Below are 27659 nucleotides of genomic sequence, written 5' to 3'. Positions count from 1 at the left end.
AATTTAGATAACAGATGTATACAATGTTTTGCAAACCTTAATATGTTATATAAATGTCAGCTATTATTAATATTATAAATGCACAGGATTACAAAGGAAACCAAATATATTGAAATACAGTTATCAAAATAGTGAAAATAAAACAAGGTCAAGACCCCAGGTTAAAAACCCTTGGGATGATCTCTAAGGTTAAGTGCGAGCAGAAATGTTAGGTTATTGTTTCTAGAATCTTGCCAGCGAAAGGGAAGAGAGTGTCAGGACAATGGATTGAATGGGTATAGCTCCTTGCTGTCAAGATGGGTAAAATTTGAATATGTTGATAGGCAAAAGTGAATAGGGGAGGAAGGAAGTCATGTGAGGGGATGAGATCCCAGACTCAGGTAGGGAGTGACCTTCAGCCAGGGGGAGGATCAATCATTCTTTGAGATGTTAAGGAGAGGATAGGTAAGGACACAGAGAGGTTTCAAGGTGTGGAGGAGAGATGAGAGAGTTTATATCAGATGACCTCAGTAAAAGAATGTGTTTGCTGAGAGAGGGCAGGGCAGGGCAAGGCAGGGGAGAGATGTGGGGGAGAGAGAAATTTTGGAACAGCTGTTGCAGGTAATGTGACGGAAAGTCATACATGTATTAAGATGACTGGAAAAATAGAGATTGATTCAGGCATCTGAGGCCAAGATGAGGATAAAAGAGCAAGTAGAGGAGAAATGATAGTGGGGAACAGGTGAAAGGATGGGAATTGTTGTTGGAAAGGGCAATTGTAGATTGGGGGATATTGAAAGTAGGAGTGTGATGGGTGATCACTTAGGCGAATGGCTAAAGTAGAGTGGAGTCGGAGAGCCTAAGTCACTGGAAGGTCAGAGTGGGAGAAGAATCATGGGCATCAATATCAAAGTACTAGAGGAGGAGGGCAGAAGGTGGTGTGACAAGGAACATTATAAGCTGTGCATGTAACCCAGGGCAGTCAGAGAGAAGGAAAGGCATTATGTACACAAATTTTTTAGCCATGTTTTTGGGATAAATAAGGACTTATAAATAAGGTGGGTATCCATTGTCTGGGGAATAGTTGAACAAATTGTGGTATATGAATGTAGTGGAATGGCATTATACTATGAGATGAGAAGTGATGAATATGAAGAATTCAAAGAAATCTGAAAGGCACGCTAAGCATAATCATGTAAATGAAACCAGCATGGAAACACTTCATAACTCTTATCAGTGCCACGAGCAATTGTTTCATTGGACTGCATCCTTCCTCTTGGCAGAAAGGTGGTGGACTATGGGTGCAAATTAGGGCATACACTGTTAGACACAATACAATGTTTTGTTTGTCTATCTATCTTTGTTTCAAGTTTATGAAAGGTTTATGGAAGGGGGGGTCAATGGGAAGCAAAAGCAATGTGAAAAAAATTGATCAGATAGTATTAGTATTTTTCTTAAGAAAGTAAGCCAGAATGGGAAGTTTCCTCTATGGCTCTCAGAGGCAGCTTCTCTCTAGAAACTGCCATGGCCCTATTCATAATGACCTCCGTAAGTCAGTAGGGATGTATGTCTCCAATGGCAGCAGCAGGTTTAATATCTTCCACAGCAAAGCAGAACACTCAAAAACCAAAAACTCAGGGGAAAACTAGAAGAGAAATTGGCCCAAGTTATCCTTAACCCAGCAAAGAAATGACAGAGGCTACAGGACTGGGGGAAACCAGAGGGGGAGAGGGTAATTAGTAAGGAGATCCTGATGGTGGTAGGTAGGGGATGTTGGTCATTATGGGGAATACAGTACACATGGAATGAAGGCCTTGTTCTTTTTCTCAATACAAATAGCAGCTTGTGGCAGATGGTGGCATGGACCACTAGGGAAACTGTTAGAGCCCACAGAGGTTTCCAAACTTAGAACCAGCTCTCAGGGTGCCTCCAACTCATGTTGTGGGCCCCTCAGACAAGGCCATTCTAGGTTCAAGGTACATTGTGGATAGACATCCATTCAAAACAATAGATCCCGAAACCCAGCTAATGTCTATATTAGTCAGCCACAAGTTAGAATTAATTCAAAGCAAAGTCATTTAATGAAATAGCACAGTTAGAAAAGTAGCACTGAAGGGTTTCTCCCTATAAATTGGGCCACTCTTTCCTACAAATACATCTACTGTCGGTGAGAGGAGTAGACATGTATAGGACACACATGTGGTAGTACACACATAGGGAACACATGTGGGGCCAGGAATGAAGGCCCGTTAAGCCTCTCTTGGTTTTCCTCAGGGCTACTTTTCCTTTATGCAAGAACATCTCTACATGTTTTCTAGTTCCTCCATTACAAAAAAAAATGCATATAGACTGAGTTGCAGCAGGTGGGAAGATTCTGGCAGCCATGTATTAATAGGTGTTAATCATTCTGGGAAGGCTTTTTGGCACATCAGCTTTGTAGTAGCAACCACAGAATCCTTTCCTAACCCAGATGTCCTGATGGTCACAGGAAGGACTGTCTGTTTCTCTTGAATATGAAGGGACACAGCCCTAGGGAATACGTGGTGCTTGAGGGAGATACAATTCTCAATTTGAACAGACCCTTCTAACACTCAGCACTTGTTTTGGTCTGGACCTGTGACTCCATTTCATCATGGAATTCCATTCCATGAAATGCAATGTGGTACAACAGATGCTGGGAGGAGCAAGGTAAAGTCCTGACTCTACCACTTTCTTCCTGGGTGACCATGAGCAAGTCCTTTCACCTCTTGGAGGCTCGGTTTCCTAATGGTGCAAAATGGAGATGGTAGTGGTAATGATGTATATAGTCCCAACTTCACAGAGCATTGGGAAGCTCAGATGAGATCATGCATGTGAAATACTTCGAATGTCATTTAATGGTCCGTGTTATCACAAAACTTTACAAAAGGCACTTCACAAAGAATTACTTTGAAAATAAACATATGTACATATGTACACATGCCCATACCCACCCACATATATATGTACATGTATATACACACATATGCATGTATATGCTACAGTGTCATGCTATTTTAATAATGCTCTTGGGTTATGCTTGGTAATATGCTTAAAACTCGGAATTTCCCATTAAAAGCCTGTTCTTGAGGATCAGCATTGCCTTCTGCATGTCTTCCTGCAACCTTAACAGAAGCCACAGTGTATGAAAGAGAAAAAAAACCCACTGAGCCTCCCTATTCAACCCTCTCTCCTTCCTGGAGGAAGGGACATGCCATCTCTTGTGACTTTGAAATCAGTTCCCATAATGAGTGTTGCCGGAAAAGAGGCCCAAAGAATCTTGATCATTCCTAGCACAGATTCGCCAACATGCCCTTGGATATACGCAGGGGAATCTGGGCTGGCCCTGGCAGCTGGGTCAGTAGCCAACCTCAGCCCATGCCAGATGAGCAAGGCAGTCCTCCATCTTCTGTTGTTCAAAATAGAAATATGGTTCAACTTTCTGCCAAGGCAACCCACTCCTTTAGATCACTCTGTACAGGCCTGTTTGGAATATATTTTAAATTTAAACTTAAAGAGAAACACAGGTGGGGGAAGATAGAACATCTTGGGTTCCCTCTCACCAGGAAGCAGAAGAAAGATGACTTGGAGTTCTAGGAGTTCTGTGCTTTTGTTTAGCAGCCCATTCTCATAGCAGGAGGGCTCATGTACATTCCCTCCAATAATAACAATTATCCAACGATGATGGTGATGATGATGGCCAGCATTTTGATGGCACTTTCAGTTTGCCAAGTATTTTACCTGTGTGGTCTTCCTGGAGCCTCACAAAACCCTGTGAGGTAGGTTACTATGAATATGATTATCCTGAGTTTTACAGATGAGGAAGCTGCTGCTTAGGGAAAGTGACTTGGCCAGGGCCACTTGGCTGATTAGTATCAGAAATGAAAATTGAACCCAGATCTTCCTACCACCAAATCCAGCACCACTCTAGCCCCTATCTCACATTGTCTCCATAACAAATACAGAGGCAGCCAGCTGGCACAGTGGATAGAATGTTGTTCCTGGAGTCAGGATGACCTGGCTCCAAATCCAGGCTCCTGTTGATACACTATCTGTGTGACCCTGGCCAAGTCATTTAACCTGTGTTTACTTCAGTTTCTTCAACTGCGAAATGGGGATAATAATAAACACCTAACCCCCTGGGTTGTTGTGGGGAACAAGTGAGATGCTATTTGTGAAGTGCTCAGGAAAGTGCCTGGAACATAATAGGTACTTAAAAAATGCTTATTCCATCCATGATGGCCAAAGAAAGAAATAGGGGTATTGAAGGTTTTCATGCAGGCTAAGGCCAAAACAAATACTGAAATACGCAACCATTTGTGAGTCTTTTCTTTGTTGGATATCAATGTCTCATTGATCCTCTTCTGTAAACATTATGATGACTTTACAAATTCTCATTGCTTGTCTCTCCCCTCCCCACATCCCCCAGCAAATGGAATCCTCTCTTAGAAGCCAGAAGTAGAGTTAAGTCCGACAAACTCCCACATGGCCATGGTCAAGAGCATAGACTTCATTGTATGCCTTCAGTCCATTACCTTTGGAGTCTCCTGCATTTTCAGTATGATTATGCACCCCCATTAGGGACACTTTTTAGAAGCAAGGCTTCCACATAGGAGCCTGGTCTTAGGGCTAGAATGATCTAGAGATTATTTAGTTCACCCCCTTCCTTTTATAGATGAAGATACTTGGGCAGAGAGAGGCTAACTTGCTCAAGGTCATGCAGGTAATAATAAACGGAGGAGCAGAGCAGAGAGCTGGACCTGGGTTCACTGATTTCCAATCCAGCCACCTTTTGCATAACACCCCCTGCTGTCACATCATTCATCAATCCCATAACACTGTTGATTTTAGAGAGCAACTGCGTATATGGAATCTGCCCTATTCACGGAGGTCATTCATACTCCGAGGTGTGTGTCTGTGGGGGGCAGGAGGGGGTAAATATTATAATAAAAAACTCATTAGAAAAAATAATAGAACTGCCTCCATCATTTCCCACGGCTCCCTGGCAGAAGAATGAGGTGTTCATGCTTGGGTTACCAGGGTAAATTAGACAGCGGAATGCATCTTTCACATTGCTAACGAAAGCTGAAGCAGATAAGAGATCATTAGTATTGCACGGCATAATTCTGTGTTTCCTCTCATTTTCTCCATGACAGTTCAGGCCCTGCCTTAGTATTCTGTCTGTTAGACTTCAAACATCATCATTCACTGTGTGGGTTTGGGGTAATGCCTTGTTTATAAAACAGGTTTTTGAAAGTACTCAGCAATACCACAAGGAGGTTACAAAACAAGACAACTGTCATGACAGGCATCGAATCGGAAAAACCTTCCCATAGGATAAAATCCCTTCCATATCTCACTCCCATACCCAGAGCCTATGCAATAATTCTGCTTCTGGAGGAATCATAGGATCATGGATTTATTTTTTTTTTATTTAACTTTTCACATTTATTTTCACAAAATTTTGGGTTACAAATTTTCTCCCCTTTTATCCCCTCCCCCCCCCAAACCCAAGCATTCTAATTGCCCCTGTGACCAATCTGCTCTCTCTTCTATCCTCCCTCTCTGCCCTTGTCTCCATCTTCTCTTTTGTCCTGTAGGGCCAGATAGCTTTCTTTACCCCTTAATCTGTATTTCTTATTTCCTAGTGGTAAGAACATTACAGTTGATACTAACACTTTGAGTTCCAACTTCTTTACCTCCCTCCCTCTCCACCCCTTCCCTTTGGAAGACAAGCAATTCAATATAGGCCAAATCTGTGTAGTTTTGCAAAAGATTTCCATACTAGTTGTGTTGTATAGGACTAACTATATTTCCCTCCATCCTATCCTGTCCCCCATTGCTTCTATTCTCTTATGATCCTTTCCCTCCCCATGAGTGTCGACCTCGGATTGCATTCTCCTCCCCGTGCCCTCCCCTCCATCCTCCCCCCAACCCTGCTTGTGCCCTTGTCCCCCACTCTCCTGTATTGTGAGATAGGTCTTCCTATCAAAATGAGTATGCATTTTATTCTTTCCTTTAGTGGAATGTGATGAGAGTAGACCTCATGTTTTTCTCTCGCCTCCCCTCTTTATCCCTCCACTAATAAGTCTTATGCTTGCCTCTTTTATGAGAGATAATTTGCCCCATTCAATTTCTCCCTTTCTCCTCCCAATATTTCTCTCTCACTGCTTGATTTCATTTTTTTTAAAGATATGATCCCATCCTCTTCAGTTCACTCTGTGCACTCTGTCTCTATGCATGTGTGCGTGTGTGCATGTGTGTCTGTGTACTCCCACCCAGTACCCAGATACTGAAATGTTTCAAGAGTTACAAATATTGTCTTTCCATGAGGGAATATAAACAGTTCAACTTTAGTAAGTCCCTTATGACTTCTCTTTGCTGTTCACCTTTTCATGCTTCTCTTTATTCTTGTGTTAGAAAGTCAAATTTTCTTTTCAGCTCTGGTCTTTTCATCAAGAAAATTTGAAAATCCTCTATTTCATTGAAAGACCATTTTTTCCCCTGAAGTATTATAGTCAGTTTTGCTGGGTAGGTGATTCTTGGTTTTAGTCCTAGTTCCTTTGACTTCTGGAATATCCTATTCCATGCCCTTCAATCCCTTAATGTAGAGGCTGCTAGATCTTGGCTACTAGATCAGTGTTATCCTGATTGTATTTCCACAATACTTGAATTGTTTCTTTCTAGCTGCTTGCAATATTTTCTCTTTGACCTGGGAATTCTGGAATTTGGCCACAATGTTCCTAGGAGTTTCTCTTTTTGGATCTCTTTCATGCGGTGTTCTGTGGATTCCTTGAATATTTATTTTGCCCTCTGGTTCTAGAATCTCAGGGCAGTTTTCCTTGATAATTTCATGGAAAATGATGTCTAGGCTCTTCTTTTGATCATGGTTTTCAGGTAGTCCCAGAATTTTTACATTGTCTCTCCTGAATCTATTTTCCAGGTCAGTTGTTTTTCCAATAAGATATTTCGGGGGGCGGAGCCAAGATGGCGGAGTAGAAAGACGCACATACACATAGCTCTGAACCCACAACCCATAGAATGGCTACAGGGAAGTAACTCACGGCGAATTCCGCACCCAGAGGCAACGGAACATTAGAGCAAGGGAGATTTCTGTTCCAGAGAGACCTGCAAACCTCTCGCGGGGGGTCCTTCGCGCTGCGGACTGGGCGCCGGGACTGGGAGCTGAGTGCAGCCCTGCCGCGGCCACGGCACCGAGAGGAAAAGATCCGAGCAGGCTTCACAGACAGGATCTCCAGCGACCACGCGGGTCCCTCCACCCACAGAGGGATCTGCAAACCTCTCGCAAAAGGTCCGTCGCGCTGCAGACACAAAGCCCAGCCCAGACCTGCTGCGGCCACTGCTGCGGCACCGAGAGAAACAGATCCGAGCAGGCTTCAGGGACGGGATCTCCAGCTGCCGCACAAGTCCCTCCACCCACAGGTGACAGGGGTGGGTGAGAGAGTCTCTTTGGCAGGTCGAGAGGGGAGTGGGGTGCCCCCATAATTCAGGCCCCCCCCCGGGGAGGTAGAAGCTGAGAGGCGGCTGCAGACAGGGGCTCCCCAAGTGGGCGGGAGCCTGAATCCATTGTGGAAGGTCTGTGCATAAACCCCCTGAGGGAACTGAGCCTGAGAGGTGGCCCTGCCCTGACCTCAGCACCAGAACATAATCTCATACTGAATAGCAGCCCTGCCCCCGCCAAAAGCCCTGAGGCTGGAAGCAGCATTTGAATCTCAGACCACAAACACGGGCTGGGAGGATCAGGAGGTGAGGTGGGTGTGAGGAAAATATTCAGAGGTCAAGTCACTGGCTGGGAAAATGCCCAGAAAAGGGAAAAGAAATAAGACTATAGAAGGTTACTTTCTTGGTGAACAGGCATTTCCTCCCTTCCTTTCTGATGAGGAAGAACAATGCTTACCATCAGGCAAAGACACAGAAATCAAGGCTTCTGTGTCTCAGCCCACCCAATGGGCTCAGGCCATGGAAGAGCTCAAAAAGAATTTTGAAAATCAAGTTAGAGAGGTGGAGGAAAAGCTGGGAAGAGAAATGAGAGACATGAAGTCAAAGCATGAACAGCAGATCAGCTCCCTGCTAAGGGAGACCCAAAAAAATGTTGAAGACATTAACACCTTGAAAACTAGCCTAACTCAATTGGCAAAAGAGGTTCAAAAAGCCAATGAGGAGAAGAATGCTTTCAAAAGCAGAATTAGCCAAATGGAAAAGGAGATTCAAAAGCTCACTGAAGAAAATAGTTCTTTCAAAATTAGAATGGCACAGATGGAGGCTAATGACTTTATGCAAAACCAAGAAATCACAGAACAAAGAGAGAAGAATGGAAAAATGGAAGATAATGTGAAATATCTCATTGGAAAAACAACAGACCTGGAAAATAGATCCAGGAGAGACAATTTAAAAATTATGGGACTACCTGAAAGCCATGATCAAAAGAAGAGCCTAGACATCATCTTTCATGAAATTATCAAGGAAAACTGCCCTGAGATTCTAGAACCAGAGGGCAAAATAAATATTCAAGGAATCCACAGAACACCGCATGAAAGAGATCCAAAAAGAGAAACTCCTAGGAACATTGTGGCCAAATTCCAGAGTTCCCAGGTCAAGGAGAAAATACTGCAGGCAGCTAGAAAGAAACAATTCAAGTATTGTGGAAATACAATCAGGATAACACAAGATCTAGCAGCCTCTACATTAAGGGATCGAAGGGCATGGAACAGTATATTCCAGAAGTCAAAGGAACTAGGACTAAAACCAAGAATCACCTACCCAGCAAAACTGACTATAATACTTCAGGGGAAAAAATGGTCTTTTAATGAAATAGAGGATTTTCAAGTATTCTTGATGAAAAGACCAGAGCTGAAAAGAAAATTTGACTTTCAAACACAAGAATGAAGAGAACCATGAAAAGGTGAACAGCAAAGTGAAGTCATAAGGGACTTACTAAAGCTGAACTGTGTACATTCCTACATGGAAAGACAATATTTGTAACTCTTGAAACATTTCAGTATCTGGGTACTGGGTGGGATTACACATGCACACACGCTCACTTACATAGAGACAGAGTGCACAGAGTGAATTGAATAAGATGGGATCATATCTTTAAAACAAAATGAAATCAAGCAGTGAGAGAGAAATATATTGGGAAGAGAAAGGGAGAAATGGAATGGGGCAAATTATCTCTCATAAAAGAGGCAATCAAAAGACTCATTAGTGGAGGGATAAAGAGGGGAGGTGAGAGAAAAACATGAAGTCTACTCTCATCACATTCCACTAAAGAAAAGAATAAAGTGCACACTCATTTTGGTAGGAAAACCTATCTCACAATACAGGAAAGTGGGGGATAAGGGGACAAGCAGGGTGGGGGGGATGATAGAAGGGAGGGCATGAGGAGGAGAGTGCAATTCGAGGTCGACACTCATGGGGAGGGATAGGATCAAAAGAGAATAGAAGTAATGGGGGACAGGATAGGATGGAGGGAAACATAGTTAGTCCTATACAACACAACTATTATGGAAGTCATTTGCAAAACTACACAGATATGGCCTATATTGAATTGCTTGCCTTCCAAAGGGAAGGGGTGGGGAGGGAGGGAGGAAGAGAAGTTGGAACTCAAAGTGTTAGGATCAACTGTCGAGTAATGTTCTTGCCACTAGGAAATAAGAAAAACAGGTAAAGGGGTATAGAAAGCTATCTGCCCCTACAGGACAAAAGAGAAGATGGAGACAAGGGCAGAGAGGGATGATAGAAGAGAGAGCAGATTGGTCATAGGGGCAATTAGAATGCTTGGTGTTTGGGGGGGGAGGGGATAAAAGGGGAGAAAATTTGTAACCCAAAATTTTGTGAAAATGAATGTTAAAAGTTAAATAAATAAATTTAATAATAGAAAAAAAATAAAATTAAAAAAAAAAAGATATTTCACATTATCTTCCATTTTTTGAATCTGCGCGGTATGTTCTGAGATATGTCTTTCTCATAAAGTCCTTAGCGTCCATCTGTGCCATTCTAGTTTTGAAAGAACTATTTTCTTCAGTGAGCTTTTGAATCTCCTTTTCCATTTGGCTAATTCTGCTTTTGAAAGCATTCTTCTCCTCATTGGTTTTTTGAACCTCTTTTGCCAATTGAGTTAGGCTAGTTTTCAAGGTGTTAATTTCTTCAACATTTTTTTTGGTTCTCCTTTAGCAGGGAGCTGATCTGCTTTTCATGCTTCTCTTTCATCCCTCTCATTTCTCTTCCCAGTTTTTCCTCCACCTCTCTAACTTGATTTTCAAAATTCTTTTTGAGCTCTTCCATGGCCTGAGCCCATTGGGTGGGCTGGGACACAGAAGCCTTGATTTCTGTGTCTTTGCCTGATGGTAAGCATTGTTCTTCCTCATCAGAAAGGAAGGGAGGAAATGTCTGTTCTCCAAGAAAGTAGCCTTCAATAGTTTTATTTCTTTTCCCTTTTCTGGGCATTCTCCCCAGCCAGTGGCTTGACCTCTGAATATTCTCCTCACACCCATCTCTCCTCCTGGTCCTCCCAGCCAGCGTTTGGGGACTGAGATTCAAATGCTGCTTCCCGCCTCAGGGCTTTTTGGGGGGGCAGGGCTGCTATTCAGTGTGAGAATTAAGTTCAGATGGTCAGGTCAGGGCAGGGCCGCCTCTCAGGCTCAGTTCCCTCAGGGGGTTTATGTACAGACCTTCCACAATGGATCCAGGCTTCCGCCCGCTTGGGGAGCCCCTGTCTGCAGCCGCCTCTCAGCTTCTATCTCCCGGGGCGGCCCGAGCCATGGGGGCACCCCACTCCCCTCTCGACTCGCCCAAGAGACTCTCTCACCGACCCCCGTCACCTGTGGGTGGAGGGGCTTGGGCCACTGCTGGAGATCCCGTCCCTGAAGCCTGCTCGGATCTGTGCCTCTCAGGGCCGCGGCCACTGCAGGTCTGGGCTGGGCTCCGCGTCCATAGCGTGACGGACCTTCTGCGAGAGGTTTGCAGTTCCCTCTGTGGGTGGAGGGACCCGCGCGGCCGCCGGAGACCCCGTCCCTGTAGCCTGCTCGGATCTTTTCCTCTCGGAGCCGCGGCCGCTGCAGGGCTGCCCTCAGCTCCCCGTCTCGGCGCCCAGTCCGCAGCGCGAAGGACCCCCCGTGAGAGGTTTGCAGGTCTCTCCTGAACAGAAATCTCCCTCGCTCCAATATTCCGTGGCGTCTGGGTGCAGAATTCACCGTGAGTTGGTCCCCTCTAGCCGTTCTGTGGGTTGTGGGTTCGGAGCTATGTGTATGTGCGTCTTTCTACTCCGCCATCTAGGATCATGAATTTAGAGTTGATCTGTATCTTAGAGGGCATTGGGTCTAATATCCTTATTTTACAGATGAGGAAACTGAGACACAGAGAAATTAAATGATTTGCTTAGGGTCGTAAAGCTAGTAAGTGTCTGAGATAGGTATGGAATCTGGGTCCTTCTGCCTCTAAGAACGACGTGATTGTCATTAAGATAGATAGGCAAAGCTCAATTGACTCTTGCTCTCCATCTTGATCATGTGTTAGTATCTGGCCTGGGTAATGCTTCTTGTTCATGACAAAACTCCTCACTTTCTCAGGTTCTTGAGAAGTATACCTCCTAGCTTCTTCTTCTAAAATGCTTCTTTCCCTCTACATTACGTATCATTAATCAAGTAAAAATAATAGGAATAGAAAGAAAACTAACGAAAGGCACTGCCAATCCCAAGAGCCACTGTGGCTTGCTTATGATGGGAAATGGGTAAAAGTTGGCATCTCAGATATCTAAAGGGTGTGTGGATTCTTCATGCTGTACCTGCTATGTACAGAGTTAAACAAAGACAAAACCTCCCTCAGGGAGCTCACAGCTCACTATGGGAAAGAATACGTATACAGATAAATGAATATAAAATAAATACAAACTAATGGAGGGATAGAGGGGAAGAAGCGCTAACAACTGGACCAATCAGGAAAGGCTTCCTGTAGGAGGTGGCCTTGAACTGAACCTTGAGAGACCAGGCTTTCTTTTTGCAATTCTTACTAAGGCAGCTTCCTTCTTTCAGTGTTTGGCACCATCAAAACATTTCTTAGACGTAAAAATCTGGCACAGTTAAATGCCTCGTTCAGTAAAGGGGAGAAAACTAGAGGGCCTTTCTCCTCCCCTTTCTCACAGGCATTCCTCCCCTCCCCTCTGACTAAAAATAAAACACAAACAACAACAGGAAAACACGCAGCAACCACCACAGGATGGCGAGGGGGAGGAGGGAACAGGGAACAGATAATGGGTCTAAGACACATTGCATCAATGGCAAACATAGAAAGCACCCAGTCACTCAAGATAGTTGCTTAGTGACAGCGTGAGTAATTTGAATGGGATGCCAATAGCAGGCAAGAATGGGCCAATTGATAAGAGGCCTCAAATTTGTACAACCAAGTGAATGCAGAGAAAAAAAATGGTGGGAGGGAGCAGGACATGAGAGCTGGGAAATGGGGCACATCATGGTGTGGGAAAAAAAGACTCAAAACTGCCCCACAAAATAACTAGGAAAATGTCTAAGTCTGGCACCCAAATACTAGAAGACAATTTGCAAAACTTGTTCAAATCCTCAACTTAGGATCTTAGCAGCCATAGAGTCTTTTGGAAAAGAGATTTCCATGACAGAAAGGAAGGCTCATTTCATTATATCATGTTTTCTAATGAAATGTCTGCCATTCATAGGATAGGATCATAGTTTTAGATCTGGAAGCCACTTGAAGAGTCATGGCAGTCCAAATCCCTCATTTTATAGCTGAGGAAATTGAGGCCCAGGGAGAGGAAGTGCCTTGCCCAACCAAGGTCTTCTGACTCCAAATCCGATGCTTTTCCCACTGGACCTCTGGGAGCTTTCCTTGGACTTATTCATAAAATGTATATAAACCACTTCCCCTTTGACAACTGGATTTGGGATTGGTTAACTATAGCCCCTTTTAATGAAAGCCTGGGGATCAGCAGAGACTCTCTTTCCTATGAGGTAACCCTGCTTTATCACCCTGCTCAGTTTTGGGTTCCACTAATCAGGCTTAGGTCTACTTATCACCCACCCTAGACATTTTTTGAGCTTGAAAGGCCCTTAGATATCACACCATGCAGTACTTCATTCTATACTTGCATCTAGGACCAAAGCTATAAGCCTATTTTTTATTAACTATACTTATGCCCCTAAGCTTCCTCTTCATCAGAGAAAAGCATCCTTAGTTTCTATTGCTAAAGCCAGTCATGTCAGCAACTTTGTTTGACATTATACAGGCAATTGAGGATCTTCCAAAAAAGGGTAAAGTGTCCTATAGACTTCTCTCCACATTCTTAGAAAGGCCAAGGCTCTCACTAGCCCTCCCCCAAGCAACCCCATACACAGTTCGCACTGTGTCTCTTCTGTCTGCTCTGTGGAGTGGCTTAGAAAGCAGGCATGCTTTGTGCTGAGAGAAGAACAAAACCTCAGCCTCTCAGCAGTGGAGAGATTTATGGGAGCCCATGGAAGGTCAGAAGGGTAAATTACCCTGTGACTTGGACATAACCAGCATCTTTTTAACCTAAGACAGGATGGAAGGAAAAGGAGCATGTGTAATCAAAGTAAATGAGGGCTGCTGCTTGTTTGGATCCCTTGCACACCAACCTGTGAAATCAGATTAATGAAATATTTGAGAAAAATAAGTCTGATGAAGAGTTTAGAGAAACATGGGAAGATGCATATGAACTGATGCAGAGTAAAATAAGTTCAACTAGAATAAGAGTACACACAATGACTCTAACAATGTAAATGACAAGATCAATAAAAGGAAAGCAAATTACAACTCTTAGGAAAACCAATAGTAGTCTCAGAGAATAGAAATGAAACATTTTTCTCTTCTCTAGACAGAGAAGTCCAACTATGGTTGAATCATGTACATGACATGAGACACATTTATTTTATCTGTATAATATATAATAGCAATGTTTCTATTATATAATATATAATAGTAACAAAACACAAAAATCAATACAGAAATGGAAATCTCATTCCAAATAACTGTAAAATACATAAAATATCTAGGGGTTATCCTACCAAAGAACACAAAAAACTTATTATAGATTCATTTACAAAGCATTCTTTCAAGAACTGAAAAAAAAACCTTCTAAATAGCCAGAGGGATAATCAGTTCTCATGACTAGGTTGTACCAATATGATAAAAATGACAATACTACCCAAATTAATTTATACTTTTAATGCTATACCAATGAAATTACTGAAGGGATAGTTTATAGAACTTGAGAAAATGATAACAAAATTCATTTGGAAAAACAAAAGATCGAGACTATCAAGGGAAGTGATAAAAAGTAGGGACAAAGGGGAAATTGTACTTCCAGACATGAAATTATGTTGTAAAGAAGCGGTCATCAAAACTATTGTTTTGATGCACCAACATAACAGACTAAACAACGGAAAATCAGAAACAACAGGGATCAATAACCTAGTGTTTAAAAGTGGAGAATATAAATTACCTCGGAAAAACATTCCTTAACTGAGAAAAACTATTGGGAAAACCCGACAGCAGTCTGAGAAATCAGGCTTAGACCACCACTTTATACCATATTTCACGATACATTCTAAACAGAGAAGTAACCTTAATATTAAAGATTATATTATAACAAATTTTGAAGAGAAAGTGATAATGTACTTCTCATGGCTATGGGTAAGAGACGTTTTCTTAACCAAACAAAAGACAGGTACAATTACAAAAGATAACTTTCATTACTTGAAATTGAAATGTTTCTGCACAGACTAAATTAATACATCTAGGATTAAGAAAGAAAGTGGTTGAGTGGGGAAAAAATCTTTGTATCACATTTCTCTTAAGACTTTGGTAACCAAGATATATAAACAATTAATAAACAAGACATATGAACAAACAGTTCTCAAAAGAAGAATTTCAAATTATTCACAACCATGTGAAAGAAAGCTCCAAATCACTAATAGTAAGAGAAATGCAAATCAAAACAACCCTGATACCTCATACCTTCCAAATTAGTGACAATGACAAAAAATGCAAATAGTCAATGTCGGAAGGATTGTGGAGTGACAAACCCACCGAATTAGTGGAGCTCTGAAATATTACAATCATTTTTTGAAAGTAACTTGGAATTATGCAAATAAAGTTACCAAAATGTCCTTTGAACTCCATTACTGGGTTTACATACATACATACACACACACACACACACACACACACACACACACACACACACACACACATTTGAGATAGCTAAGAACTGGAACCAAGGTAGAAATGTCCATCAATTAGAGAATGGTTAAACAAATTATAGTACGATGGAATGTTACTGTACAGTAAAAAATGATGTATGTGATGGATACAGAGAAGCATGGAAAGATCTACATGAACTGATGCAGAGTAAAGTTAAAAGAGCCAGGAAAACAATATTGTTTTTCATCCTTTGTTCTTGAAGAGAACCAGTGGCATGAAGAGAACGAGGCCTTGACTTGCTTGTGAAGTGGATTTAAGTGAGGCAAAGCTTTGCGAAGTCACCAGCCTCACTCCATCCCAGCCTCATTCTCTCAAGATACACAGTAATGACAAAATGTAAATGTAAAAAAGGACTGCACACAAAACATCAAAAGTGAATGTAACAAAATTATAAATGAAATGATATGAGGAAGGTTCGCAGGTGTTACACATTACACATATTTTCAGAACTTTTCAATATATCAAGCAGTGAACTGATTTTTTTGCCTCTCTAAAAATACTAGTTGTTATATGGGACAGCTCTCTGGGAGGAGCTGTGGAGGGGATGCTTGGGGTAGCTACGATAATATAAGAAAAAGGAAATATCAGTACAAAATTTATTTTTTTAAAGTAAATAAAAAAATAAACCTTCCCATCCTAGCATCCTACAAGTCATCATTGCACAGGAAGAAATAAAAAAATGTTTTTGAATTTCATAAATATATTTGAAGACCATGCATTCTGTATTTCACAGCAGGAATACTGGCTCAATAAATGTTTTCTCTCCTGACACCTATAATCAAGGCAAAGCGTTCTAACTGAACTAAAATGACCATACACTGACAATAGATACATAGACAGAATATAGATTTGCAAATAGGCTAAATGTTCTTCCCTGCTATGAAAGAATTTCTCTAGCATTCCAAGCAAATTCTCTTTCTGTTTGGGAGTCTCTCTTTTCTCTGTAGCATAATGAACTCCCTTAAGCATCCTAAAGGCCTGGGAAAAGAAAATGCAATAAATGGGGCCATATTTTAAGGAGGAATGTGCGGGCATTAGCCCCAACCTTTCCAAGACAAAAGTCATACTCAGGAAAATGTTATGAATGGAAATGCTGTAAAGAAAGATTTTATAGCATAATAACAACCAGGAATGAACAATCCTTTTTCTTTTCCCCTGAGATCAATGTTACAACTTGTATTTGAACTCCTGATCTGACTTTTGAGCACTCCCTCCCCTTATCCTCACCCCTCACCCTAAATATGCCAGTTTTTATCATCTGGAAAAAAAGCCATCAAGTTGCTTTGCTTAAGAACTTTTAGTCAGACAGACAGGCTTTCTCCTTTTAAACTAAAATCTGAAGAGAACAATTTGATTTTATCAAAAGTTAGCATATCTCTGGGCCCCAGTTTCCTCAGTAAAATAAGAAGATTGCGTGAGATGATCTCTAAGGTCCTTTCCTCTTCTAAATCGAACTTGCTACGAGAATCAAAAGAGGATCTGTTGTGTTTATAATGTGTGCCTACTTTCCTTAAATTTCTGATAATCTGAATGACATTATATATGTCATTCAGAGAGGAAGAGACCCTGGGACAAGGAAAAAAATATTATCAAGGCTCTCTGCAAAACAGAATTCACATTCCCTTTAGCAAACTTCTAACTGAAGAATTATTTATTAAGTGAATTAAGACAAGGACAGAGTTGATGTCATTGCTACTTAAAGAACAAACATCCATTGACCACATAAGAGGCATTAACTTGGTGGAGGGGGCTACTTTCCTTTTTAAGCACTGAATACATCTCAAGACTTCATTAGCATGGTAGCAGCACTAGTAATTCTCTGATTTTCCGGGATGATCAAAATTTATTTTTCATGATTCCTAATATGTTTTGTATCTTTCAGGATTATACAAGAAGGCTCCATGCACATATTTCAAACTTATACTTTTAAAGGGATTCCAGTGATCGTTATCTCAGTCTGAATGAATATGACTTTCACTTCCCATAGACATTATGGATGGAATCCGGTGGCCAGTTCGGGAGTCAAGCCAGGAAGCAAACAACCAGAACTAAAGGAGGTAGCCTAAATCAAATGTCTCTTATCTGCAGTGATACTGACATCCTTTATCAACTGCAAAAAAAAAGATTTCTGAATCCACAGTTGAAAAAAAAACGACTTGGCATTTGGTGCTGAAGTTCACCCTTCTGCTAATGGGGAAGGGAGACAGCAGTTGTAGCTGAGTTCTGGGCAAGCCTCATATTCTAAGGACACTCTCCACCTTTTCTTCCTCTGTGTATGCACACTCTCAGTGCTATTTGTGGCATTGTCAATGACTAAAGCATCATGGTGCAATTTCTCAAAAAATGAAAGCAAATCCCAACTAGATTTAATATGTATAAAATATATCTATCTATCTATCTATATCTATATCTATATATCTATATCTATATATCTATATATCTATATACATATCTATATCTATATCCATATCTATATCTATATACATATATATATACATTAGCTTACATGCCAGATGTGGGCAAATAAGAGCTTGTTGTTCAGTCATTCAGTTGCGTCTGATTCTTTGTGCCCTGTGGACCGTAGCACCCCAACGTTGTCCATGGGGTTGTCTTGGCAAAGATACTGGAGTCCTTTGCCATTTCCTCCTCCAGTACATAAACACATTAATAATAATAATAACTACATAACCATCAAAAATGATCTCACTTTCCAATGGCACAGTGGAAAGAGTGCCCAGTTTCTTCTATTCAAATCTTCAAATTTGAATTGCATTTGAAATGCAATCTGTCACTATCTGTGTGACCCTAGGCAAGTTGCTTTACCTCTCCAGTCCTCAGTTTCCTTAAAAGTAAAATGAGGAGATTAGACAATTTTCTCTCCTAGATTTCAATCCTATGGTCCTACTTGTGCTTTTCTTTGGCAAATCACACTTCTTCTCTGGGTCTTAGTTTCCTCTTCTGTAAAAATAAGGATATGGACTAGAATCACGGCTTCTTAAACTTTTTCCCCTCACCACCCCTTTTCAATTTGCCATTGCATGACCCGAGGGCACTTGAAGTACAAAGTGTGCATGCTGTGTATTCACAACCAAGGCTGCAGCGAAATTGTGAGATGCAACATTGCCAAGTGCTGCCAGAAACACTGCGGATTTATTATGCAATCGATTTTTAATTAATTTTTGATTGTTGCACAGAAATCTTTAACTGTTGCTAATTTTTTTCTGTAGTTATCCATTTAAACCTACAACTTAAGAAGCGCTGGGCTAGATCAGAATAAAAATAGATGAGTGTCACCATAATGGTTTCACAAATGTGAAACAGAAAGGGTTTGGTTGGAGTTTTTGCTTTTCCAAGAGTATTATGGGCTGATCTTTTGCCATTCCAGTCCAGTAGCTATGACTAACCGTAAAAGCTTATTTGGATGCCAGATATGGGAAATCCTCAGAGTGCTTCCCAAATTTTTGTAATTGCCACAAAGCGCTAGAATACAAATGAGAAACAAAATCCATTTCTTGTGAATCAGAATTTCCTAATGGCCAGCCCAACCTTGTGCTATGACAGTATGACCTTCCCCAAGTACTTCTACTTCTCATGGCTTCTCCGTTTTTAAAATAAAGAAAATGCTTCACAATTCCTTCCCTCTCCAGGCTGTCTGGATGCTCAGTGAAATATGAAGTCCCTTGGAAAACAGTGGCTTCAGAGACCCAGTTCTTCATTCTTATGGCTAAAGCTCCTCACAGGCAAATTGTAACCTTTTTTTAAACCCATGATTTCATTCCTTTAGATCCTATCCCATACCAGATAAAGTCATTATTTGTACCTGCTCTAAAAAAGCCAAATCGCTCTTCTCGAATTGTAAAATTATCTTTTGACTACCCACACCAGCCACTCATTGAATAGATAACTCCATGCTGCGGAGAGATCAGAAACACCACCACTATCCAGGCAGGGATGTCTTTATCGCAGGTGGTTTGTTGTTGTCATCGTTGGTTTTTCACAAAGCATACTTTCTTTTTTAACTAAACCATTGCCTTCCAAATTATGAACAACTAAAAAGAAAAGTGGCTTGAAGAAAGGAATAAAAGCAAGGTGAAAGCAAGAATGGTCCCTATGGCAACCCCCATCCTCATCCTCACACTGCTGGGGATCAGAATGGAATTCAGTCACCTGAGTTCAGTAGACTGAGCACTGGACTTGAAGTCTGAAGGCTTAGGTTCAAATTCTGGCATGGTTTGTTTTTCCAAAGTAGATAAGAATGAAGTAGGAAGCTTACAAATGCTATGGCTAACATCACACTATCAACGGAACTCACAGAAAGCTCCTAACTCAATTCTTAGGGAGGCTTCCTTGTGGGAAGCTTATGGGAGCACAGGGGCAGGAGTTGCCAAGGATGGCAGACTTGGATGGATCACAGGCTCATAGGAATCATAGATGCAGAACTGGAATGAACCTTAGGGGGCATGTAGCAATGTCCTCAATTTACTGATAAGGAAACTGAGGCCAAGACATCCGGTTGAGGTCACACAGGTATTAAATTGGCAGGGATAAGATTTGAACCCAGGTCTTCAAATGTTCAAATCTACTTTCCACTGCAGCATGCTGTGAGGGAATCCTCACCCACAGAGATGAGATCATAGATCCCTGGGAGCACAGGAAAACAAAGGATGTTTGACTGGAGTCTGGTGCTTTGAGGCTAAGGCCACAAGACCTGATCCCAAAAGGAGTCATTTAGGCTTGGTCACAGATTCCATGGCCACAGATTGCACCCTGAACTCTCAAATGTGGGCCAAAAGTAACAAAGAGATGATGATATGTAAAGAAAATAGCATACAATCTCACCCCACTACCATATAAAACAACGGGAGAACACATGCCCTGCTTGGCCCCAAAGACGAGATATGATACTCCTCACCAATCCTTTGTAGAGATAGGGGGAAGGGGAAATGGTAGTGGAATGTTGCATGTGACATCACTTTAAAAAAATGTATTGATTGGTTTTGCTGGGGGTTTTTTCCTTCTATATCTTCTTTAAAAAAAATTCTTTGTTCTAAGATCTGAGTTTCTTGGAGGTGAGATGGGAAGGCTACAGGGGGGAATGTAGGCAATGAAATAAATGATATCCATAAAAATCTATTTTTAAGAAAGCACAGCCCCTCCTAATGGGAGCCTTAAGCTCCTTGAGGGCAGCGACCCATTCACTTTTGTCTTTGCATTCCCAGCACCACGTGGTGCTTGTGACATAGAAGATACTTAACAAATGCAAACAATTGAGGCAGAACAGAAATGATATTGTAATTGGATTGTATTTCTGACTATTAAAACAACAAGATAAAAAAGATGAGAAGCTCGGGAAATTGATCCGAAGGCTGCAAGTTAATCTTTGGAGATGAAAATAATCATTTATAAAAGAACGGTTTTTTATTCTTGGTTCCATGGGTCAGATGACACTGAAATATTCAGTCTAGGTTCTATTTCTCCTCTGTCCCCAGGTCACGTTAGAACTAAATTTGAGAATCTCTCTTGAATTGGCCATGTGTCCAAAACAGAGGATTGGAGGAATGTTGGAATTTAAGTACATGTCTTATAACCTCTATGGTCCCCTGCTTAAGCTGGACATTCTTGACAGTGAAGCTTCACCCTCCCCTCTCTGTCGTGTCATTTCAAGGTTTTCCCCTTTAGATTTCCTGAAAAGTCTCCCTACTCAACACTTGTTTCTCCTTGAAGATTCTGAATGTGATTATCCTAGAAGGGACTACTTATGGTAAAAAAGATGGATGTGACACTAAAAATATGCTTCTCCCTTCGATGACACTGCACTAGCAGTTGGTGGCCCAGCAGTCAGGGCTCAAACGGAACTCAAAAAACATCAGCACATAAGCAACTCATCCCTTCTCCATTCCCACCACTCCTCGCCAGTCCACCCCCGCCCCTCTTCATGCCCCTCTTCCCCCAGCCCAGGATGATTGCAATAGGCTTTCACTTCCTCTGGGGTCTCTCCCCTCCAATCCATTTTGCATACCCTCCTGGTAGATTAATCTTCCTAAAACATTTCTTTTAGCATGTCACTCCCCTGCTTAATAACCTAACAATGGCCCACTATTTCTTGCTGGAGCAAGGCCAAATTCCTCCTCCTGGTATTCAAGGCCTTTCATAAGGTTGGATTGGCAAAGCAGGATCAGGCTATTTCCCAAATGTATGCTGCACACTTGGGCCATTCTTGTCATTTTCTCCCACACATCCATCAAGGAGGGTCTTATATGCATACATACACAAAAATATACGCATGCACAATAGTAAACTATGCGTATATATATGTGTAAGCAATTTGTTAATGCTTTTCTTTTAGCATTGCTATCGTTTCCCAATGACAACTCATCCACAAAACCCTGCTTTGTAATGTCGATATCCAGTAAAGTGCATACCCCATCACCCAATCCAAAATCAGTTGCAGGTCATTTCTATCTCCGCAACATCTCACGTATGTCTGTCTCTTCTCTCCTCACATTGATATCACTCTAGCTCCAGCCCTCATCAGGCGTCACCTGACTATTGCAGGCAGGGGGCCATCTCCAGTCATCTTGGACCCAGATAGCTCCAGAGGAGAAAGTGAGGCTGGTGACTTTGCCCAGCCCTCCCTCACTTAAATCCAATTCACTTGCAAGTCATAACATCACCTTCCTGATGTTATGGTCCTCTCCTAGAATGAAGGATAAATAAGAGACTACTGCAGATGCTTTCCAACTGGTGTCCTTCCTTCAACTCTTTCCCTGCTCCCATGCAGATAGAAAGCTGAGCTGGAAGACAGGAAGACCCAAGTTCAAATCCAGCCTCAGATACCTACTAGCTGTGTGACTCCGGGCAAGTCACTTGACCTCTGCCTCCATTTCCTCAACTACAAAATGGGAATAATAACAGCACCTATTGCCCAGGATTGTTGTGAAAATCAAATGAGATATTATTTGGAAAGTGTTTTGCACATGGGCTTGGTACACAGTAGGTGCTGTATAAATGCTTGCTACTACTATTATTATTATTATTATTTCTAAAGCATAGGTCTGACTATGTCAATCTTCTGCCTCAGTAGCTTCACACACACACACACACACACACACACACACACACACACACACACACACCAGTCAGGTTTGGCATTTAAAGTCCTTGGCAATCTGGCTCTGGTTTATATTTCTAGGCTGAATGATTACACATTACTCACCTTCACACACTTTATCCACTATCCAGACTGACCTACTTGCAGTTCTCTTAACTGAATCCTCCATTTTTAGCTCTTAGTCTTTGCATATGCTTTCTCATATGCCTGAAATATTTTTCTTTCTCCTCTTGGCTCCTTAGACCCTTTGTTCTCTTTAAGGCTAACCTTCTACAAAAGGCTTCTCATGATTCCCCCAGTTGTTACTGGCCTGCCTGAAATGACTTCATATGGGTTTTGTACTTCGTTATCTGTATACATGTCATGTTCCCCCAGGAAAATATGAGGTCCTTGAGGGTAGGGACTGTATCACTTTTGACTTTGTGTCCTGAATGCCAAGTACAGTGTTTGGCACATAGTAGGAGCTCAATAAATGCCTGTTGAATTGAAAATATTGGCTCTAAAAATGTATGCCTCATTCTGTACCTACTGTCTACCACCTCTGTATTGAGAGGTTGGAGGCAGGTAAGTCGTTTGAAATCATTGGTCAATGCATCAATTTGAGTTCTGATTAGAATCACAATTGTTCCTATTTTTTTGGTTCAGCTGTTTCCCCATTGGAATATACCTCTTTTTGATCTCTTAGTCTTTCTAAGTGACCTGTGTTTTTTAACAGGTCCTGTGTTTTTAAAAGTCCAGTATTTTTTAAAGCTTGTCTCAACTCCTTCTTCTACAAAGTCTTTGCTAATTTACTCCAGTCAGTGGTGCCTTTTGCCTTTTTTCAATCCTAACCATAATATTTACTGTCTGTTCATACATTTTAAAACTCAATTTTATTAATTATTCTCTAACTAATTTATGTATATGAATCATGTGGCACACTGAGTATAGTGTGTGGTCTGAAATGAGGAAGACCTGAGCTCAAAGCAAGCTTTAGACACTTACTAGCCATGTAACACTGGGCCTCAGTTTCCTCAACTGTCATATAGGGATAATAATAGCCCCTACATTCCAGGGTTGTTGTGAGGATCCAGTGAGATAGGAGTTGTAGCTTGGCACTGTGCCTAGCACATAGTAAGCAAATTTTAGGTATTGTCAGCTATTATTATTATGATGAGGAGGATCATGAGATTTGAGGGTAGAAGGGCCATGTCTTCTTTTCTCATAGCACCAATCACAATAAGGGCATAGGATATGTATTCACTAAATATCTGTTGAATTATTTTCCCCAAAATTTTCCATGAGTTATTTTTTAAATTATTACTTATTAGGTAAAAGTTTTGCACTTTTTATATCAAAATGACATGTCTTTGAGAAGTATAACTTGTCCCACCATATTCAGAATATTGTGTTCACTTCTAGACAGTATTTTTAGGAAGAAAGCTAGAGAATGTCTGTAGAAGAACAATTAGCATTGTGCAAGGCCTCGAGTCCCTGTTCTGTAGAGATCAGGGGAAGGGACTAGGGACATTGTCCAGAGAAGAAAAGGTTCAGTGGGGAGGGACATGAGAGTGATCTTGAAGTAGCTGAAGATGTATTTGGTGAAAGAGGGATTGAATTTGTTCTCTTTGGCCAAGAGAGCCAAACTGGGAACAGAGTAGGTTGACATTACAAAGCAAAACATTTAGGCTTGATCTAATAAACTCTCTCTGAAAATCTAAAGCTCCCAAATGGGAATGGGCTACCCTAGGAGGTAGGGGGCCCCTCACTAGGGGCCTTCAGGCAGAGACTGAATAACCATTTCTCAGGTGTACTGTAGTGGGACTTACTGTATTTCACCACGTAATCATTACACCTTGCTTTTTTCAGTCCAAAAATTGGTTTATAGCCTTTCATCACATAATCATCCCACGGTGTAATCTGTTCATCATGCCACTTAAAGGATAAGCAGAGCAGCAACATATTCAGTACTGACGTATAGATATGCATTTATCTCTTGCACATTGCCAGTCGTGAGCCTAGAATTCTCAGTGCAAGTGCATTGTTGGTATATTTCGAAAGCCAACTTAGGTGGTTTCTTTAGAGTGTTGAAGTACTAAGTCATGTGATGTGGTAAGACTTGCATCTTCCCAATTTTAATGCATATTCATGAGTATTCCATGTATTCTCATCTTGCATCAAAGACAGTTTAGAAATAAATGATTTTTAAATAATACCAGCACAATATTTTTAAAGTTTCACATAATGGTCACACCCCACTTTTACAAAAATGTCATAAATCTGTGATGATTATGCAGTGAAATACAGTATTTTTTTTTCAAGTATAGGTTGAACCAGATGGACACTGAGGTCCCTGTCAAATATGGATTCCTGTGATTCTATGAGCCATCCTTCCAATATACTTCAAACCAAATGTACTGTAATTGCAAATTTTCTTTGAAGGAAAATTTTGTTCTTATTTCAACCATTTAAGAACTAAACGATATTGTTTCTCCTTTCATACAAGGCTAGCCGGAACAGAAGATCTGCTCCAAAAAAATCTACCTCATTGGTTATTCCAGTCTCCCTGACTTTCCTTGGGTAAATCCCCCCTCTTGGAGTGCCTCTAGCCTCTGCTCAGCACCAATGCTTATCCGGCCCTGCTTCTGAAACTTGGCTTCAAGCCAAGCTTGGAACAAGTGCTACAACATTTGTAATGCAACATCGGTAAGCAATGTTTCCAAAACAACTTCGTAACAAATATGCATGGTCTAGAAAACCAAATTCCCACATTGACCATTTTGAAAATGTGTCTCGCTTTGCATTTTGAGAATGTCATCTCTGTCCAGCGTTGGGTAGCATGGATCATCATCAGTCTCCTAGAATCATGATTGGTCACTGCATTGAGCAGACTTCTTAAAGCTTTCAAGGTTGTTTATCTTTCCAATGCTGTTACAGCTTAAATTGTTCTTCTGGTTCTGCTTACTTAAGTGCATTAAGCCATTGCTTTTAATTTTTTTTTTTTAAGTGCGCAATAGTGTTCCATTCCATTCATATATGGAGGGGACTGAACTAGGGACTTAGGGACTGATCCCTAAGACTCCTTCCAATTTTGACATTCCATGTCTTAAATTTTTGTATTCCTGCATAGGGACTAACATAGTAATGAGTAATTACTATTGCAGGCTTTCAGTAAATAACCCAAGTGATTTTATATCCACATAGTAGCTAGTGGAGAGCTCAGTACAGAGTAAAGGCTCCAAATCTTTCATATTAGAGGCATTATTTTATGATAAATAGGGAACAATTCCTCTAGAAATTACTCAAAATATTTAATTAAGCAGGTTCATATGATCGGCTTTTTTTAAGATGAAACAGGATTTTATAAAGCATGGAAAGACCACAGGGGAAGGGAGAAGGGCATTAGCATTTATCAAGAGCCAACTAAGTATGAGGCATTGTGCCTCACATTATCTCATTTGATCTTCACAATGATTTTGTGAGATAGGCACTATTATAGTCCCCAATTACAATCGAGGAAACTGAGGTAGACAGGCAAAATGATATGCCTAGAATCACAAAGCTAGCAAATGTCTGAGCCAGGATTTGAACTCAGGCCTCCTTGACTCCAGGTTCTGTGCTTTATTGACTGTGCCACCTAGATAATTGGGGGCTAGAAGGTCCTTGGACAATCTTCTCATTTGGGATATGATATGACCAAGGTAACCTAGCTACTTCGCACCAGAGTTCTCTAGAAATGCAGTTCCAGGCCCCTGGGACATGGTACTACCTCCCAAATATTACAAGCTAATGAAGTGGGATTTGGAAATCCCCTCTCTCTTAGAACATCTCAAACCAATCTATTTCTACCTCTTATCACAAGACTATACCATTGACCCAAACATCTACAACCCACCAAACATGGACAGAAATTGGCAGGAAGGGGGGAAAACACAAAAGAAATCCAGATCACAATCCCCTGGCTAGGTTTCTATAGCAATTGTTACTTCATCACCCCAAATTTAGAGATAAGAAATGTAGAAACAGAATACTTGGTAAAACCCTAATGACCAATTCTGTTCTTGACAAACAAAGAAACAAAAAAGGAAAATTCCCAACAAATGCATCAACAAAGGTATATTTAAACTTTTTTTTCTCTAATTGTCTTTTAAACTACTCTGTGGGTGTAAGGAAAATGGGATTGTTTAAATTTTTAAAAATCCCCCAAAGTCAGCCTGTATTTACATAGTAAAGTCAAGTTAGGCCATTTTCTTGTGATTCTGACCAATATCTATATTTATCTATATCTCTATCTGACAAAATCTATACTTTCTTCAGCTATAGGTTAGGGTTTTGAGGGGGAGTGAGTAGGTAGATAATTGCCTGTATCCCAGGTAAAACAACGATTTCAGTGTGGAATTGTGGAAAAAACACTCCCTTGTCAGAAGACCCTAGCTCCACTACTTACTGTATATGTGACCTCAGACAACTTTCTTCCGACTCTCTGAGCCTCAGTTTCCTCAGCTGTAAAATGGGGATAAGAATGCTTTCACTACCAACCGCACAGAATTGTTGTGAAGGAACTGTGTTGTAAACTGGATGGAGTTGAGTGCCAGACTGACACTTCTTAGCTATGACCCTTGGGGCAAGTAATTGGATTTCTCAGAGCCTCAGTTGCCTCCTTTGTAAGATGGGACTAAAACAGCACCTAAGTTATGGAGATGCTGAGAAGATCAAATGAGATCATGCACAAAATGTGCAAACTTCAAAGAGTTGTATAAGTGTATATTCTTATAATTACTATTATTCTAGAAATCTACACTACCACTGTACCTTAGCATCACTGAAACATGGATTTAGAGCTTGGTGTTCAGCTAATCAAACTTCATTATTTCACAGAGGGAGGAACTGAGGCCCACAAAGGGGAAAAGACTTGTCCAAAACCATACACATGGTAAGTGACCAGAACTACTTGTACAGACCCAATTCGAAAAGACATTTTGTTATAAAATCCAAATCTGGCTGCTAGGTGGTGCTGCAGTAGCTAGAGAATTGGGTCTGGAGTCAGAAAGACTCAATCTTCCTGAGTTCAGATTTGGCCTCAGATACTTACTAGCTATGTGACTCTGAGCAAGTCACTTATTACCTCAGTTTTCTCATCGGTCAAATAAGTTGGACAAGGAAACGGCAAACAGCTTCAGTATCTTTGCCAAGAAAACCCCAGATGAGATCACAAAGAGTTGGACATGTTTGAAACAACTGATCAACAAAATCTACACACCTTGTACAGTTGACAGTGAACAGGTGACAAACCGCTGTGATCCCA

The sequence above is a fragment of the Notamacropus eugenii genome, chromosome X (assembly GCF_028372415.1).
Source record: "Notamacropus eugenii isolate mMacEug1 chromosome X, mMacEug1.pri_v2, whole genome shotgun sequence".
Lineage (NCBI taxonomy): Eukaryota > Metazoa > Chordata > Mammalia > Diprotodontia > Macropodidae > Notamacropus > Notamacropus eugenii.
The sequence above is the reverse complement of the archived record's forward strand: the minus strand, read 5'-3'. Positions refer to the sequence as shown.